At 30.8% G+C, this 18,407-nt stretch overlaps 1 long non-coding RNA gene across 1 annotated transcript; it reads right to left on the reverse strand.

The window, feature by feature from the left end:
- Window positions 1–13,084: 13,084 nt before the first annotated feature.
- Window positions 13,085–13,525, reverse strand: LOC127096172 (uncharacterized). Its single transcript, XR_007792704.1, has 2 exons — window positions 13,416–13,525; window positions 13,085–13,326 (listed from the first exon to the last, which is right to left on the reverse strand). It is a non-coding gene; the product is annotated as an uncharacterized LOC127096172 (long non-coding RNA).
- Between the last annotated feature and the right edge of the window lie 4,882 nt (window positions 13,526–18,407).

Here is an 18,407-nt window from a genome sequence, read left to right on the forward strand (position 1 = left end):
GTCAGAAAGGAAGAAAAACAATAAAATTGGTTATAAACTGCTATTCTTTAACTTTCTCTTTAAAACAAGATTACAAGTGTTATAGAATAGCAAATAACCTCTCTCACCCTAATTAGGATTTGCCTTGTGCAATGATGAGAGACTAGTATGTTATTTATAAGAAAACTAACACACCAACCTAATGGGCTTTTACATACAGGCCCATTACTCAAATAACTTAGAGAACAAGCTAACTTAAACAATTGGGCATAACAAACAGGCCAATTAGATATGCTAACAATCTGAGCATATTTCGACTACAACAAGTAAAAGACTTTGACGACATGCTAATGATCCTGTCGGATTATCGAACCAAGAAGCTACCCTTCGACGATACTAGAGTTTGATCTAATACCTCACATTTATACTTGCAATCCATCATATAAAACTCTTAATGGTAAAAGTTAAAGTGGAGGATGTAGATAGTTCAAGTGCTTCATGACGTTTCTTTATCAATTATAGATATTAAAATGCTTTTATAATGGAAAAAATTTAGGTTTCACGCATATCACTAATGGTAGTGTCTTGAGCGTTGATAATCATGAAATAGACGACAAATATTTGTTTAAGGAAGGTGATCAATATCTAAAATTATCACACTAAGTTATCCCCTCGGTTTTGTTAAAAACCGAGGTGAACATGATTTTTATTTTATTTTAAAAATTACATTGTTTACACAGAATATTGAAAAAAAAAATACAACAAAAGAAGAATTTTGGTGTAAGAAGTTATGTGTTCCAAATATTGCATGCATCAAACTTCTAGGAGTTATTTGTTCCAACCATTGAATGCATCCAACTTCTAAAGAAAATATTTGTTCCAACATTGAAAAATGTTTTTCTGCACTTGCAATCCATCATAGAGAACTTTTTCAAGCTTCTAAATACAACAACAACAACATCAATACCATTTTGTAAGATGGGTCCCAAAAGAATGATGTGTTCGAGTTTGAAGCGGCTACATATAAGTTAGGGTTATGGTAAAATTTGTTTAATGGGTGCTTTTATAGTAAAATTTGATTATCATATCCCTCGGTTATTAAGGAAACCGACGAGATATATCATTTAGTTTATAAAAAAATATATAATAATAAAAAAATGTTCCTGAAGTGTTTTTCCCCTTGAATATTTTGAATAATCGAGTTAATAAGTTGATTGTCCCATCGATTTTATTAAAAACCAAGGTAATATGTGGTTTCTGTTTTAAATAATAAATAAATTATGGCGCGCATTAGAGTCATATCACCAAAATAACAATGATCATCCATATTAAAAAACGTCACATATCTTTTTGGATTTTCAAGGAGGCGTTTGAGCTTCTCTGATTGTTTCACTTCCTACTTTCCACTTTATTTAAACACTATTCATAGTTTCAACGTCTCACTTCCAACTCTTTGTGTCTTCAAACCTAGTTTCAAAGTCTTTTATTTTCTTCAAAAATGTCTTCAACAACCTTAGATAAAAATATTTTGTTCATTATTCATGAAAAGTTTATTGATTTCAATGATTTTCCTCATACCATATGAAAGAGTTCTTTCTGAGCTTTTCTCTCAGTTAGAGATAATTAATAGTGATACTATTGAAGTTGAGTGGATTCAGAATTTTTAATATAAGGAATAGTTATTTGTTGTCCTATTTTTAATTAATTAAATTTTTCCTTTCATATTATTACCTATTTGTTTTTATTGATAACAATTTTTTTTAGAATTACTAATTAACAAGAAAAAATGGAAAAAAAATTAACCAAGAAAAAAGGGAAGATTGGAAGGCGCCAAGTGAGAAATCATTGAAAAAAACCTAAAATGCAGTTACAGGGATTCGAAGTGTGTTCCCTTATAGCTATATTCCCTCGGTTTTCAAAAATAACGAGGTAATAGGTTTATTATTTTTTATGGAGAAAATTTGGTGCTCACTTATAGCTATATTAAAAACCGAGGGAAAAGGTTGTATTTTTTTATTTAAAAAATCAAACATGTCGTTCCCAGGACCTATACGCTCGGTTTTTGGCATGTTCGAGGTGAAAGTTGCGTCATAAAAAATGTTATTTGTCGTAGCAAAGTCTTCCTTTGACCACTTTCTTTGTCATGGATTTAGGGAATAACTATCCATTAACTCTGCAACCCAGGCTCAAGAGAGCCTCTATAAATACCTCACTCTGAAGACTGATGGGTCAATCTCATATTCACATCAAACACCCCTAAAATAGAGTTTCTCACCCTCGTGAGCTTTCTCGTATCCCATAGGAATATTAACGCCTTTGGAAATCATTACCAGCTAAGGGTTGCTTTGCATCTGTATTTTATAGCAAGTACAATATCAGAGCAGGTCGACATTAGACCTAACCATGGATCATCAATAGTAAATCATAATTTTCTTGGGTGTTACATGTATAACTCTTACTATCATGTCATTGAATATTTAGTTTGATCAACTTGATATTTATGTGTGATAGGAAGAACAATATGGAAGAACTACCTCAAGGAAGAAGAAGAATGAGGGTGAACCATTCACAAAATGTGAAAGCGAAATAACATGGAAGTAGATACAAGGATTGTCGAGCATAAATGATACGCCAACAACAACAACATAAATTAAAAATGCAACATCATCATCATCAAGAATATATGATGCATATGATGCAACAAATACATGGAACCCAACAACCACCACACCCTACACACCAAGAAGTAGTAAATCGAACTTTTTGAGAATACTACAAGATAAACCCTCTAGAATTTGTAGGGAGTCATGATCCCATGATTGCGCATGGATGGATGAAAGGAATGGAGAGAATTTTCAAAGTGATTCCATGCATCAACGAAGAGAAGGTTGTCTTTGCTACCCACATGTTGAAGGGAGTAGAAGAGAGATGGAAGAATGGTGTTGTAGATTTTATGACTGCTAGGAGTATTCCAAAAGATTGAGAGCACTTCAAAGAAATATTTTTTAAGAAGTACTTTCTAGATATTCTAGGGGCATTTAAAGAGTTGGGGTTTCAACAACTTAGATAGGGGAACATGTCGATGGCCTAGTTCCTCGAGAAACTTGATGATATAAAAACTTACTCCAATTAAGCACTATATGAACTTGTTGGGAGGTGGAAAATTAACCAGTTTAAATTTGGCTTGAAAATGGAAATTTAACACAATGTGTGGCAACAAAAGTTTGATGCATATGCCAAGCTACTACAACAATGTTATGTTGCAGAGAAAAGCATGAGGAATATCCGCATGGAAAAAGACTAATAGTTGAAAAACGTGGGGATTCAGGGAGATTCAATGGGCAATTGAAGCCTATAGGACCTCCATCAAAAGGAAAGCAACCTCAGAATTCAAGACCTAACCAACCACCAAATTGTGTAAAGTGCAAGAAAGTTCATTTTAGAGACTGCGTGAATGAACCATAAGTATGTTACATTTTCAATTTACCAAGGCTAAGAACTCATGAAGCATCAAAGGTAGGACCTTGAAAGACTTGATGAGTTTATCTTGTTAGTAAGAGATTTCTCATATGTATTCCCAAGAGATCTCACTTTTCTACCTCTTAAAGTACAAGTTGAGTTTTCAATAAACTTAGTTATAAGAACGAGATCAATTTCTATTTCCCCAAATTGAATATCCTCAATTAAGTTGAGAGAGTTGAAAGGAAAACTAGAAGGCTTACTAGGGAAACACGTCATCAAGCAAGTGTGTCCCCATGGGATGCTTTGGTGTTTCTAGTAAAGAAGAAGGATGGTGGAATGATATTGTGTATTAATTATCGACAACTTAACAAAGTTGCCATCAAGAATAAGAATCCATTTCTATGGATCCATGATTTGCTCGATCAAATTAAAGGATATATGGTATTCTCAAAGTTGGCTTATGCTTCAAATACTGTCAAATCCGAGTAAAGAATTTTGATATGCCAAAGACCACTTTTAAAACTCGATAAAGACACTACGAGTTTTTGGTGATGTTGTTTTGTGTGACAAATCTCCCAACTATTTTCATGGATTACGCGAACTGTGTGTTTTAGCCGTATCCTGACAAGTTTGTAGTGATTTTCATTGATAACATCCAAATTTACTCTCGAACTCCACAAGATAACGAGGAGCACCTTAGGATTGTGTTTTCAGTTCTACGAGAAAAGAAACTCCGCAAGAGAACGAGTCACTCCAAAGTTTAGTAAGTTTGAGTTTTGAATGTCAGACGTAAAATTCCCTGGACATGTAATTTCTCAAATAAGAGTAGTTGTTGATCCCTTGAAAGTTAAAGTAATGTTGAATTGGGAGTGACTCAAAAATGCATATGAAGTTAGGTGCTTCTTGGGACTCATAAGTTATTATAAAAGATTTATTATGGGACTTTCCCAGATAAGAATTCCGTTGACCCAATTTCAATGGACCAATGATTGTGAGAGGGTGGTGCTCCAGGTAGTGCCATGGGTTCCTAAATGGTGTTTTGGGGTATTTGAATGGTGTTCTAGGGAAGTTGGATGGTGTTTGGGTGTACTAACGTAACTAGTACTTTGGTTAAGAGCTTAGAGTAATATCATGAATATAACTCTTATGCCCGAATGAAATGGATGACAATGACTAACAAAATATATATATGAGTGACATGTCTCACTACATATATTGATTGCATAATTAAAAATCTAATCTTGCACCTCATAGAGTCGTAGTAGGATGTTGATGATCCCATAAACTAGACTCAAATTATGGGGGACCATTGCGGTTATGATATGTGGGTTTATATAGGTGTATGAGATATCATGTTATATTATTATAGTGTATGGGATTGATTACATTCGAGATTTCTTTTTGAGATGTTAAACATCTCTGGTATTTTATGAGTCTCTTATCAGATAATGGTAGTAGGTTACATGTACGTATCCTATGGATGTAGTAAACTCCACTAAAATTGTTTATCTCACCCCATGTTTACCTCCGTTTTTTATAAATGATCAGGTGACATGTAAAGGTAAGGCAAAGATAGTGTGAAGCGGATGTTTAATGCTTCACAATTATTTATCTTTTCATTGTGTATTTTCCTTTTGATGTATTGATATCATAAATGAATATTCTAGACAATTTGATTTGCGGTATTACAAATACCTTTGACCTATTATACAAATACTTCTCAGCAATGGTCATCTTATGAGTATGAAACCATAACCTATTTAGCGCTCAAACTAAGATCCTTAATAACATAATCAATAACTTCACTAACAATATTATTCTTGGGAGTAAACCCCTGGCCGAGAATTGAGAACTTACTCTGAGTCTCTCCCACTACGCCAAAAACTGGAATAGACAGCGCACCTTAGAGGGCGCTTTATTACAAAAGCGCCCTCTAAAGTGAAGCGAAAAATAAGGAGCAATAGACAGCGCACTTTAGAGGGCGCTTTTGTAATAAAGCACCCTCTAAGGTGAAGCGAAAAAATAAGGAGGAGATAGAGGGACAACAATACATAGCGCTTTTTAGAAAGCGCCCTCTAAGGTTACCCTTAGAGAGCGCTTTTAATAAAGCGCTGTTATAAGTCCATGTGCATTTCCAGCTTATAGAGCGCTTCTGGAAAGCCTTAGAGAGCGCTTTCATAAGCGCCCTCTTAGGCCCCCTTTAGAGGGCGCTTTGTTTCCACAAGCGCCCTCTAAGGTGAAACGAAAAAATAAGGAGGAGATAGAGGGACAACAATACATGGCGCTTTATAGAAAGCGCCCTCTAAGGTTACCCTTAGAGGGCGCTTTTAATAAAGCGCTGTTATAAGTCCACGTGCATTTCCAGCTTATAAAGCGCTTCTGGAAAGCCTTAGAGAGCGCTTTCATAAGCGCCCTCTTAGGCCCCCTTTAGAGGGCGCTTTTTTTCCACAAGCGCCCTCTAATGTCCCCTTTAGTAAACATTAAAATTATAACATACTGCGCGTTTTGTTATTTCACTATCTGTTATTAGCGTTCTTTTTCACGTTAGGGTTCTGAGGCGTTTTCCTTCCACCTCTGTTAGATCTACATGCGCGTTTCCTCCTTCTACCAATCAAAGGTACACGCTTTTCCCAATTACTGTTTTATGTTATTGCTTTGTTTTAGCTTTGCCCAATTTCTGTTTTACCTTATTACTGCGCGTTTCCTCCTTCTACGTTTGTTTCGACCATGATAGCGGATGCACTAGGAAATTGACGGTTGGTTTTTAGTGACCATGATTGCGGATGCAATGGGTTATACGACCTATGAAACATCTGATTTTGTGTCAACACCAGTATCATTAGAAACCTAGGTCCGAATGTGTTTGAACTTTTCTGAAATTGTTTTTTATTTATTCTAATTAGTAATGGATAATACATGGATGTCTTCCAATCGATTGTCGAGAGAGTACGAGAATGGGGTATCAGAATTCGTTAAGTTTGCCGTTGCGCACGCCGAAGACCCCAGTAGAATGATATGTCCTTGCTTGGGTTGTTGTTATGGGAAACGGGTTGACGCAGTTCAGTTGACATCGCATCTAATGAGGCATGGAATTGATCGAAGTTATACATGTTGGAATTTGCATGGTGAGAAAAGTAACGAGAATGTTGAACCGGGGGATAGTACGACCTATGCCTCAAACTATAGTGGCGCAGATACATACGATTGTGATCGAGTTGAAGAGATTGCAAAAGCACTTGAAGGAGATCTTAAGGATTGTCCCGAAATGTTTGAGAGGTTGGTAAGTGATGCAGAGAAACCTTTGTATGATGGTTGCACTAAATTCACAAGATTGTCTGCGGTATTAAAGTTGTACAACTTAAAGGCGGGCAATGGGTGGTCGGATAAAAGTTTCACAGAGTTATTAGCCCTTTTGAAAGATATGCTTCCTGAGGATAATGTTCTTCCCAATCGAACATATGAGACCAAAAAGATGTTGTGCTCTATTGGCATGAGCTATGATAAGATACATGCATGTCCAAACGATTGCGTTTTGTTTCGAAATGAGTATGCATCGTTAAATGAGTGTCCTAAATGCGGTGTCTCGCGATATAAGAACAAGTTGTCTCCAGCAAAAGTCTTGTGGTATTTTCCTGTTATTCCGAGATTTAGACGCATGTTTCGTAGTGAAACCGATTCAAGACACTTGACCTGGCATGCAGATGAAAGAATTATAGATGGAAAGTATCGACATCCGGCAGATTCACCACAGTGGTTGAAAATTGATAATGATTATCCTGAATTTGGAGAAGAATCAAGAAACCTTCGCTTGGCATTATCTACTGATGGAATGAACCCACACGGTATCCAGAGTATCTCACACAGTACATGGCCTGTGATTATTATGATTTATAACCTACCTCCATGGCTATGTATGAAGCGTAAGTACATGATGTTGTCTATGTTGATTTCTGGACCTAAACAACCAGGGAATGACATAGACGTGTACTTGAAGCCCTTAATCGAAGATTTAAAGATTTTGTGGGAGACCGGTGTGGAGGTTTATGATGGATATAGGAAAGAAAGTTTCAACTTGAGGGCGATGTTGTTTGGCACAATTAATGATTTTCTAGCATACGGAAATCTATCAGGGTATAGCATAAAAGGTCAATGTGCGTGTCCTGTTTGTGAAGATAAAACAGATTGGAAGCGCTTGGAGTTTGGTCAGAAGAATGTCTTTCTCGGTCATCGGAGATTCTTAAATTCAAATCATCACTACCGTGGATGGAGAAAGGCGTTCAATGGAGAGACAGAACAAGGCAGAGCTCCACCTATATTGACGGGTGATCAAATTTTTGAAAAGGTGAAAGATTTGGATACTCAGTTTGGCAAGCCTTTTGCCCACACACTTGTCAAAAGTGGGTGGAAGAAGAGGTCAGTTTTTTTTGAATTGCCGTATTGGAAGTCCTTGTATGTGAGACATTTTCTTGATGTTATGCATATTGAAAAAAATGTATTTGAAAGTGTTATTGGCACGTTACTCAATATACAAGGAAAGTATAAGGATGGCCTTAAGGCAAGAAAGGACTTGATAGCGATGGGAATAAGAACTGAATTAGGACCCTTGAAGAAAGGAAAACGAACATATCTACCGCCTGCTGCTTATACTCTATCTAGAAAGGAGAAAAAAACATTGTGTAAGTTTCTAAGTGAAGTTAAAGTTCCAGAAGGGTACTCTTCAGATATTAGAAGACTTGTGTCTATGAAAGACCTCAAGTTAAAGAGTTTAAAGACCCATGATTGCCATGTTATAATGGAACATTTTCTCCCAATAGGTATACGTTCTATTCTTCCAGAAAAAGTAAGAAGCTCTATAACTAAGTTGTGTTCTTTCTTCAAGTCAATTTGCAGTAAGGTGATCAATCCTGCGATCTTACCAATGTTGCAAAAAGAAATCGTTATTACTTTGTGTGAGCTTGAAATGTTTTTTCCTCCATCATTTTTTGACATAATGGTACATCTAGTTGTTCATCTTGTGAAAGAGACACAATTGTGTGGACCAGCTTATATGAGATGGATGTACCCTGTTGAACGTTATATGAAAATATTAAAAGGGTACGTGAAGAACCGAAGTCGACCAGAAGGTTGTATGGTTGAAAGATACATTGTTGAAGAAGCGATTGAGTTTTGTACTGAATATTTGTCTAATGTTCAGTCAATCGGACTCCCCAAGTCTCAGCTTGTCGAAAAGAAAGAAGGAAAAAATCTAATTGGAAATAAAATCGTGGCAGTATCAAGGGTCGAACGGGATCAAGTGCATTTGTATGTTCTGCACAATGAGAATGAGGTTGAGCCGTATGTTGAAATTCACAAGGATGTTCTCCGAGGTTTAAATCCCAATAGAAATGAAAATTGGATAGTACGAGAGCACAATCGATGTTTTATACCTTGGTTTAAGGATCATATTTATTCAAAGTATTATTCAGATCCCGCTTCAATAACAGAAAGGTTGAGATGCTTAGCATATGGTCCAAGTTTCCATGTTTTTTCTTATAGCGCATACGCGATTAATGGATACACATTTTATACCAAAGAACAAGATGATAAAAGTACTATGCAGAATAGTGGTGTCACCGTGGTAGCTGAAGCAATGCACATATCAAGTGTGAATGACTTAAACCCCAAATTTGTAAATCTGTCGTATTTTGGTGTTATCGAGCGCATTTGGGTGTTTGATTATGAGAAGTTTCAGATTCCTATATTTGGTTGCAAGTGGGTTGAAAATAATAACGGCATTCGAATGGATAAGTCAGGATTTTTGCAAGTGGATCTTAATAGGGTGGGATACAAAGATGAGTCTTTTATTCTAGCCTCTCAAGCTAGACAAGTGTTCTATGTCAATGATCCGAAAAGTACGAAATGGTCTATAGTTCTTTTTTCCAACAAAGTAATTGATGAAAACACTGGAGATCAAGGTGATATTGATGTTGAGATTGAATCGTTTACCAGAAATGATCAAGATGAGAATATTATATCAAATGATTCATATATTAGAAATGATCATAATGAGGGTATTTGGATCAATCCAACCGTCTGTGTTGTTAAGAGACATGTAGAACATATTCCAACCAAGAAAAGAAAGAGAACTTAGTGAAAAAGGTACAGGTCAAATGATTTTAATTGTTTTCTTTATTACAGGTAAAATGACTTTTATGATTTTAATTGTTTTTACATTTGTCATCTGATTTTAATTGTTTTCTTTTTTACAGGTACAATGATGATGCTGGATATTTGTTTAGATGAAGATGCTCTATTGTCGTCAAGCCTCACTCGCGTAGATGATGATGTTGGATATTTGAAAGTATCCCTCTACGACAATGGAACATGTCCATCTAAACATATATCAATTCTATCTTCAAAAGATAAGGGTTCAATGTTGGCAAGTTACATTGGTTTCCTTGTTCGACAACATATTCCGATTACATGTGAGGATGGGTATCTACCTAAAGTTACTTTTGTAGTGGTCCAAAAGAGACATCACACCCGTCTCTTTCCTGTCAACCCCAAAGAGACCGATAGAAGTGGAAATATTATGCCAGGTTTTTTCAATATATTTCTCAACGCAGCTGGTATATATTATCATTTGAATTTATCACTTTTTGCTGATTTTGTTGTTCTAAATTGTCAAAGGAACCGTGGTAGACACCAGCATTTGTCACCCTAGGGAATTTGATTTTTACCTTAACAGCCATGCAGGAATTCAGGTAATATTAGCTATGTCATTTAACTTTATGCCATTGTTTACTATTTGTTGCTCAATCGCCTTTTGACAGTTCTGTGTTATTTGCATTTGGACGTGTTCTTTTTGCAGGGGACTACTTATGCTGCCATCTGTTGTTTTGGTTGAGCCTTATTTTGTATGGATGTGCGATAGAACTACTAGACAGCTTTTGGATATACAGAACATGTTTGCCACCATGGGTGGATGGGCGTTTTTGTTTAGTATTGGTTAGAACTACTAGACAGCTTTTGGATACAGTGGTCACTGGGTGTTGGTTGCTATGTTTTATTCTCTTAATTGTAGTACTTTGAGAATATGTTGTTGTATATTGTTGATCAAAGAATCATATATTAATGTTGTATATATGGAGGATTAATGTTGTATATAAATGGATTCATGTTGTATATATCAATGGATTAATGGTGTATAACATTGGATTAAAGGATGAAATCAATATGAATTTTACACTTTTGCAGCATGCGAACAGGTTACCAATTAAATATATATCCACTGTTTTTCAAACAAATTTTTTTAAAATAACTAACACTTTAGAGGGCGCTTTGTCCAGAAAGCGCCCTCTAAACACTTTACATTGACAACTTTAGAGGGCGCTTTTTCCTGAAAGCGCCCTCTAAACACTTTACATTGACAACTTTAGAGGGCGCTTTTTCCTGAAAGCGCCCTCTAAACACTTTACATTGACAACTTTAGAGGGCGCTTTTTCCTGAAAGCGCCCTCTAAACACTTTACATTGACAACTTTAGAGGGCGCTTTTTCCTGAAAGCGCCCTCTAAACACTTTACATTGACAACTTTAGAGGGCGCTTTTTCCTGAAAGCGCCCTCTAAGGTGTCCCTTTATGGACCACTCCAGAGGGCGCTTTTGTCTTAAAGCGCACTATAATGTGGCCACTTTAGACAGCGTTTTCTCCAGGAAAACAAAGCGCTGTCTTTACCTATGCCAGCGCCAGATTAGAGGGCGCTTAAAAGCGCTGTTATAGGCCAAAATAAGCGCCCTCTTTTTCCTTATTTGGCGTAGTGTCCCATGAGCTCAACATCAACCATTGTTGATAAAACGAAAATAATATCAGCCACCCATTTTCCATCTCCGATTTATCAATTTCATCAACCTCCGCCTTCTTGCTACACAACACGTTTGGTGTTATTCGTCTCTTCTTTCTTTAAGTTTTAGCTGTCACGGAAGATTTTTAGAAATAATTCATATCTTTGAGAAGCCTCTCTTTATGTGTTAAAAGTATTTAAAAATATTTTTAAGACCTAGTTAAATGAAATGTTTAATCAAGTGGAAACATTTTTACAATGGATAATCAAGTAGCTCTAGTACTATAATCAATTATATCAATTTATAATACTCACAATCGATTGGAATAAGTCTCTTAATAATTCACAAGGACTATATATCAAAATATTCTATTTTCTTGTCTAATAATTGATTAGCATTATTGGTTATGAGTTATTTTATCCACAAATGTTTCCAAATTTATACTTTTGCCCATAAATAAAGAGTTCCTCTATCATTTTAAAATATTCAATAAAATGATCTTTGATCCTACTTTTTTTTATTCTATCATTTTATCTATAAAAATCTCTCAATTTTATCATTTAAAATATTTTAGTATTTTTAGAATATTTGTATAGTGAGGATCTTTGTTCTAGATGAAAAAATATTTATAATTTACTCAAGTGTATTATTTCTTGAGTAAATTATTTAGTACAATTCACTCAAACAAAAACTTAGTCAAATAACCACCGACTCATGAATTTTATTTGATAAAAAATCAATTACAATAATTCATACCAAAATTCATAGAGTCAACATATTGACCAATAAATCATAAAATAAATAGTATTCATGAAATTGAATTCATTATTAATGATATATTTTTTATTTAATATATATATATATATATATATATATATATATATATATATATATATATATATATATATATATATATATATATATTAAACAAAAGTGTTTTTGGAATATATTATATATTAGTCAATATGCATTTTTGTTTTTATAATAATATTACTATGTGATGATGTATCTTTATTTAATTATATTATTGTTTTTCAATTAAGAGTCCTTATTAAAAGTGGAAAATTATATAATAAGGTTAATTAGATTTTTAGTTTGATAACTAATTATATATTTTATTAATTAAAATAAGAACAACATGAGTGACTGTCATAACGATTCATTTCAAAATAATAAAAAACTTAACTGGTCATCACACTTTATTATAGGCTATGGTTTCAATTAGTCCAAATACAATATAGATTATCTCATAGTTCCTTTTCGTTTTTGGGCTTACCTCACACTATATTAGACTATTTGATATATTTCAGTATTAAAACTAAATTAAACTTTCTAGTATATAAATAGTCATGGTCTATGATTATTTATGCTTATTTGGATTTTATTAAAAGAAGTTAGAAAATAACATATGCTCCATTTGAAATAAAATATAATAACTTATACTCTCTCTAAAATTAAAAATTACTTTTGAATAATTTTCAAAGTCAGGCATATTTAATTTATTTTAAATACTTTTGAGTTTTTAATTCTCTTTTACATATATATTTTTTAATATAATATTGTTTGAAATAGAGCTCATACAATGTCTGTGATATGTAGACAGTTCAGATATTTCCATTTTAAATGATAAAAATATATAAATAATTGAAACAAGTATAAAGGTCTTAAGGCCATATATGTAGAAATTGTGTTTTTAAAATAATGATACGACATAATCAAAATTATTATGATTTAATCAAGAATTACATGTTTCAACATTATTAACTTTGGGGGGAAATGTATTTTCTACTAGTAATACTTACATGAGCATATAAATCAAAGGTTGAGGAAAATGTAGAAAACACATTTGAAATGTTATTATTATAAATTTTTTAATAATAATGCTTACAATTTAAGCACAACAATTACAGTGACACGAGTAGTCGTCATGACATTTTCCAGTTGCATGTATATTACTGCATTCGATCTTGCAAAATAGTTTGCAAATTAAAACCTCCCATTTACGGCAAAAACGAGGCCTGTAGCGAAGGCAAGCTTCTGCCTCTGTCATCATCATCTGATTTCCTGTATTAAATCAAGCAAAAATTTAGTTTGTCAAGGAACCAACAACGAATAATCTTATTGGATAAAAAATTAAGTACCATAATTCATACCAAAGTTCATGGAGACAACAAGGAAAAGAATGGAGAAACAAAAGAGAGTTTTCATGTTTTGGATTTTGAGAAAATTGTTCAACTTTCAAAGATGAAAATGCACTTAGAAGTATATACATATATATATATATATATATATATATATATATATATATATATATATATATATATATATATATATATATATATATATATATATATATATATATATATATAAAAATTTATTTTTATTTATATAACTTTTAATTTATTCTTTATCATCACTATATTTTCTTTTCTTTTCTAAAATTAAATATAATTTATTTCTTAAAATGAGATTTTTTAAGAAAAATCTATCTCTCTTTTTCTCGCCCTCTCATTCTAGTTCTCCGTTTTTCGAATCAAAAACTTCAATTAATAATTCTTTACTAGTTTTATAATTATAAATTTATTTTATAAAATAAAAATTAGTATGATTTTTATTTTGAAGAAAAGTTATTTTTTATTATGGTATTTATAATAATGACGAAATACTAAAAAAATACTAAAAAGTTAAAAGGCTAATTGAGTTTACAGAAGATAATATTCAACAATTCTTTTATGAAAATTTCATATAAATACCCATCAATTAATTTATAATAATAATAATAATAATAATAATAATAATAATAATAATAATAATAATAATAATAATAATAATAATAATAATAATAATAATAATAATAATAATAATAATAATAATAATAAAATATGATATGTTTTACTTTTGGTTAAATAAAATATAATATAGACCACTCAAACATAAATAAATATTTTAACAAACTCGTATATGAATTTTCAGTATGCCCAATAATCTTTTAAAACTATAACTTATTTGTTCTATTTTTTAAAATAAATTAATCATTTTTCAAAATATAAGGTTTTTTATGCTAATAAATAACTGTTTTTCTTTTAATTTAAATACTACATAAGTGTTTAATTAAAAATAAATTATATTGATTAAATTGATCAATTTTGTATTTAATTGAATTAACATAGACCTTTAGATTAAAAAAATTAAGAGACACAAACTAGAATCAAAGTAAACTTTAACACCTGGATAAATAAATCTTATATATATATATATATATATATATATATATATATATATATATATATATATATATATATATATATATATATATATATATATATGTGGCGGATCTATGTAGATAAGATTGAGCCTCCAGAAAGATTTTTTTTTTTTACTTAAAAATAAGTGTACTTTCTACTTTTGTGCCAATAAAAATGTTATTGCTAGGAGGAAGTTTGTTAAAAAATGAATGTAGAAAGGTTCCTAAGATTTCTCCATAAAATATATATCTTATGATCCAGGATCTGGTGATACCAAGTGTTAAAGTTTCTTTTACATACCAATCTTATTTTTTAATTTCTTAATTTAAAGGTTCATTTTTATTTATATAAATTTTAATTTGTGCTTTTTCATCATTATTTTTTTCTTTTCTAAGATTAAATATAATTTATTTCCTAAAATGAGATTTTTTTAAGGAAACATTTCATTCTATTTTTCCGTTCTCGATATTAAGAATTTTAATTTATATATTTTTTTACTAGTTTTATAATTATAAATTTATTTTACAAAAATAGATAAGTATAATTTATTTTGAAGGAAAGTTATTTTTATTTGATCACGGTCTCTCTCTCTTTATATATATATATATATATATATATATATATATATATATATATATATATATATATATATATATATATATATATAGATAGATAGATAGATAAAGGGGATACAATGTTTTGGAGTGGCTTTTATTTTTTCCAAAATTATCCTTATTTAGTCTTTTAATTTTTTAATAAATAATAAAATAAAATTGTGTGATAATAACTTCTTGGTAGTTACCACTAATATACCTTCCACTAATAAAATTGGTTCAATTTATTTTGCATTATTATATTATCTCTGATTTTTAAAACTTATAGTATTACGTAATAGATGATTAATGATTACTATTTATCATTTTAATAAAATTTATCTTGATTTAGTTAAAAATCGAAATAGATTTATGTAAAAAAAAATCGTCTTTCTTTTCTATTTAGTTAAAAATCGAAATAGATTTATGGACAAAAAATTATTTTACATGTGTGCATACTAAAAATATGGAGAGAGATTATAAATTAAGATAAATAATGTAATAGGAAACAATTTAAAATAATTTAGAATTTAATAACTTAGAAGTACAGTATGATTTTTAATTATTATAATATGCCTTTTGCATTATTAAATTGGTTCCTAGAACAATGTTGTTTATTTGGAATTTAACTTAAATTTTATCATCTTACTTCTATTTCTAATAATATTGTCCAAACAATATTCTTTTCAGAGGATATATGTAAGAAAAACTTTGTACAAGACATACACACCTTAATTGAATAAAAAAATAAAGAGACTCTGATAACACTAAAGTGTTTCAGAGAACCTATGACATCTTATTTTAAATTATAATAAATTCTTATTAGTGTATCTATAAATATCTATAATGGGGATATGCTATTTTGAAGTGAACTATTTTCATTCCAATTATACCTTTATTCCAACCAACCCATTATTCATGGATTATTGTTACCAATCAAAATATTAAACTTCCTCATTTAATTTAATTAAAACAAACAGTATTATCATGAGTACCATACACAGCACACTCATCAAAAACAAAATTAAAATTAAAAATTTAGAGAGAGAATGAAAGGGAAAAAGAAGAAAAAAAGGCACGTTCTTAGTATTGGATTTAGTGATTCAGAAGTTTATTATCGTCTTTCAAAAATTTAATGCAGGCTTCCTAATTGAGACTGGTACGGTCGAGCAAGACATGGGGCATAGAAGTCCATTTCATCATTTCTTATTTTGACATGCTTTTCGAGATATGGTGGTGCAGAAGATGAGTTTTTCGAGATATGGTGGTGCAGAAGATGATAGATTATAGATTTGTTGACTATCATGTGTTTTTCTTATAGCGTTGATTATGTACTATTTATTATTTTCATGATTATCAAAACATTTTATACAAATAATTTCTTTTTTAATGATGTTTCATAGATTTATTGGTCACCGTAGCATCCAGTACTCTATTGCAAGTGAATTAAATACGGATACATTTGCAACATTTTTGTTGTTGTTCTTTATAATGTTGGTCAATAGTATGAAATGAAAGGAAAATAAGAGATTTAGAAAAAAAGTTAGAAAATAAAAATAGATATTCAAATGAAAATAGGGAGAAATTTAATAATACAAAAGATAAAATTGGTTGGAAAAGATAGGAATATTTATTTATTTATTTATAATTAAGAGGATAAATATTCAATTTCAATATGTTACAATATCTTACAGTAAATTATTACTTAAATATATGAAAGAGAGAGAGATGTTCCTTTAGTAAAACATATTGAAACTGAATATATATCATCTTAATTTTATTTTTATGAAATGTGTCCAGATAATATTCTTTTTAACATGACATATGTGAAAAACATCATAAAAGATATACACACGTTAGCGCAATAAAAAAAGCGGACAGACGGACACGAGAGTAAAAATAAAAGCTCGGTGTAGCGCAATAAGGAGACTGAAAATGGTCACGGACTCAAATTAGATTTTCTTAGTCCCACATTGCTTATCTGAGATATATTTTGAATGTATTTTTTGATGATATGACATTTTGTCATGTATTTGTAATTTTTAAAATCTCAAGAGTGCATTAATAAAAGGATGTATGAAGAATTGATTTGAATCTTTATAAGGTAAAAAAAACTATATTACACTACTTACTATTAATTTTACTATCTTTTTCTCTAAAAAAATTCTAATTTTGTTTTTACTATGGAAAACAATTGCAGAGAAAAATAAAATACTTTGAATAAAGATTTCATGTTTGACATTCCTCTTAAAGAACGTCATTGATTACTCAGTATCAATAGTATTTTGCATGCTTCAATATAATTTTGAATATCTTTGTTTATCATTTTCAAAGTATAATAATATTATTTTTAATATGATGTACAATAGAAACCTCATAAAAAGAAAAATAATCATTTATTTTTCTCTGTTGTGTGCATTAAAAAAACGGGCAGACGGGCACGGGAGTGTCCCTCTAAACGCTAGTATATATAAAGGAAATACATCATTTTGGGCCGGTCTATTTTAGTTCAATTATTACCCTTAAAAAAACTGTCTTATAAGAAACCAACTATTGACAGTTACAAAAGTCATAATCAACAAATGCAACTACGTCAAAAAAAATTACCTGCAATATACAAACTAGAAGTCACATGTATATGTTTACCCAACATATTGCAATTGGTTGCAACATACTCCACCCTAAAACAAAGCATTGGAATGCAATGAAAAACTGAACACTTCATGTTTATCGTATCTTTACAAAAATTATTTATCGTATCTTTACAAAAAATTGAAGGTGTTTTTTTTTCCAATTCTTTTTTCAGATTCAGTTTTTATATATGATATGCTATCATTTATATTTTTTCCTCTTTTATTTTCAGTTATATCCTAATCAATACGCTATCAATTGATATGTTTTTCTCTTTTGTTTTCCATACAATTGTTTATTTGTTTTCATTTGTTTTCAGTTCTATCCTAATCAATGTATCCTTCTCTATTTGATTGGTGAAATTTATAATACATTTTTTAAAACTTTAATATAAATAGTTTGTATTGAGTGTGCGCAAATATTCATTTAAATGTTTGTTTATTTGTTTTTATTTGTTTTCAGTTTTATACATAAACAATAAACAATGCAAGTAATTTGTTACATTTGGACATTCCTGAAATAGAATGAAAACGCAATAAATAATATCGGATAACTTTTTTTTTGTTTTATCATTTATTACAATTAATAATATTTTAAATGATTTTGATACATCATTCCAAATCAAGAGTCAATGTCTTGTTTATCATCTAAACTATGTTTCATATGGGATAACATA

This window comes from Lathyrus oleraceus, chromosome 6, assembly GCF_024323335.1.
Source record: "Lathyrus oleraceus cultivar Zhongwan6 chromosome 6, CAAS_Psat_ZW6_1.0, whole genome shotgun sequence".
Lineage (NCBI taxonomy): Eukaryota > Viridiplantae > Streptophyta > Magnoliopsida > Fabales > Fabaceae > Lathyrus > Lathyrus oleraceus.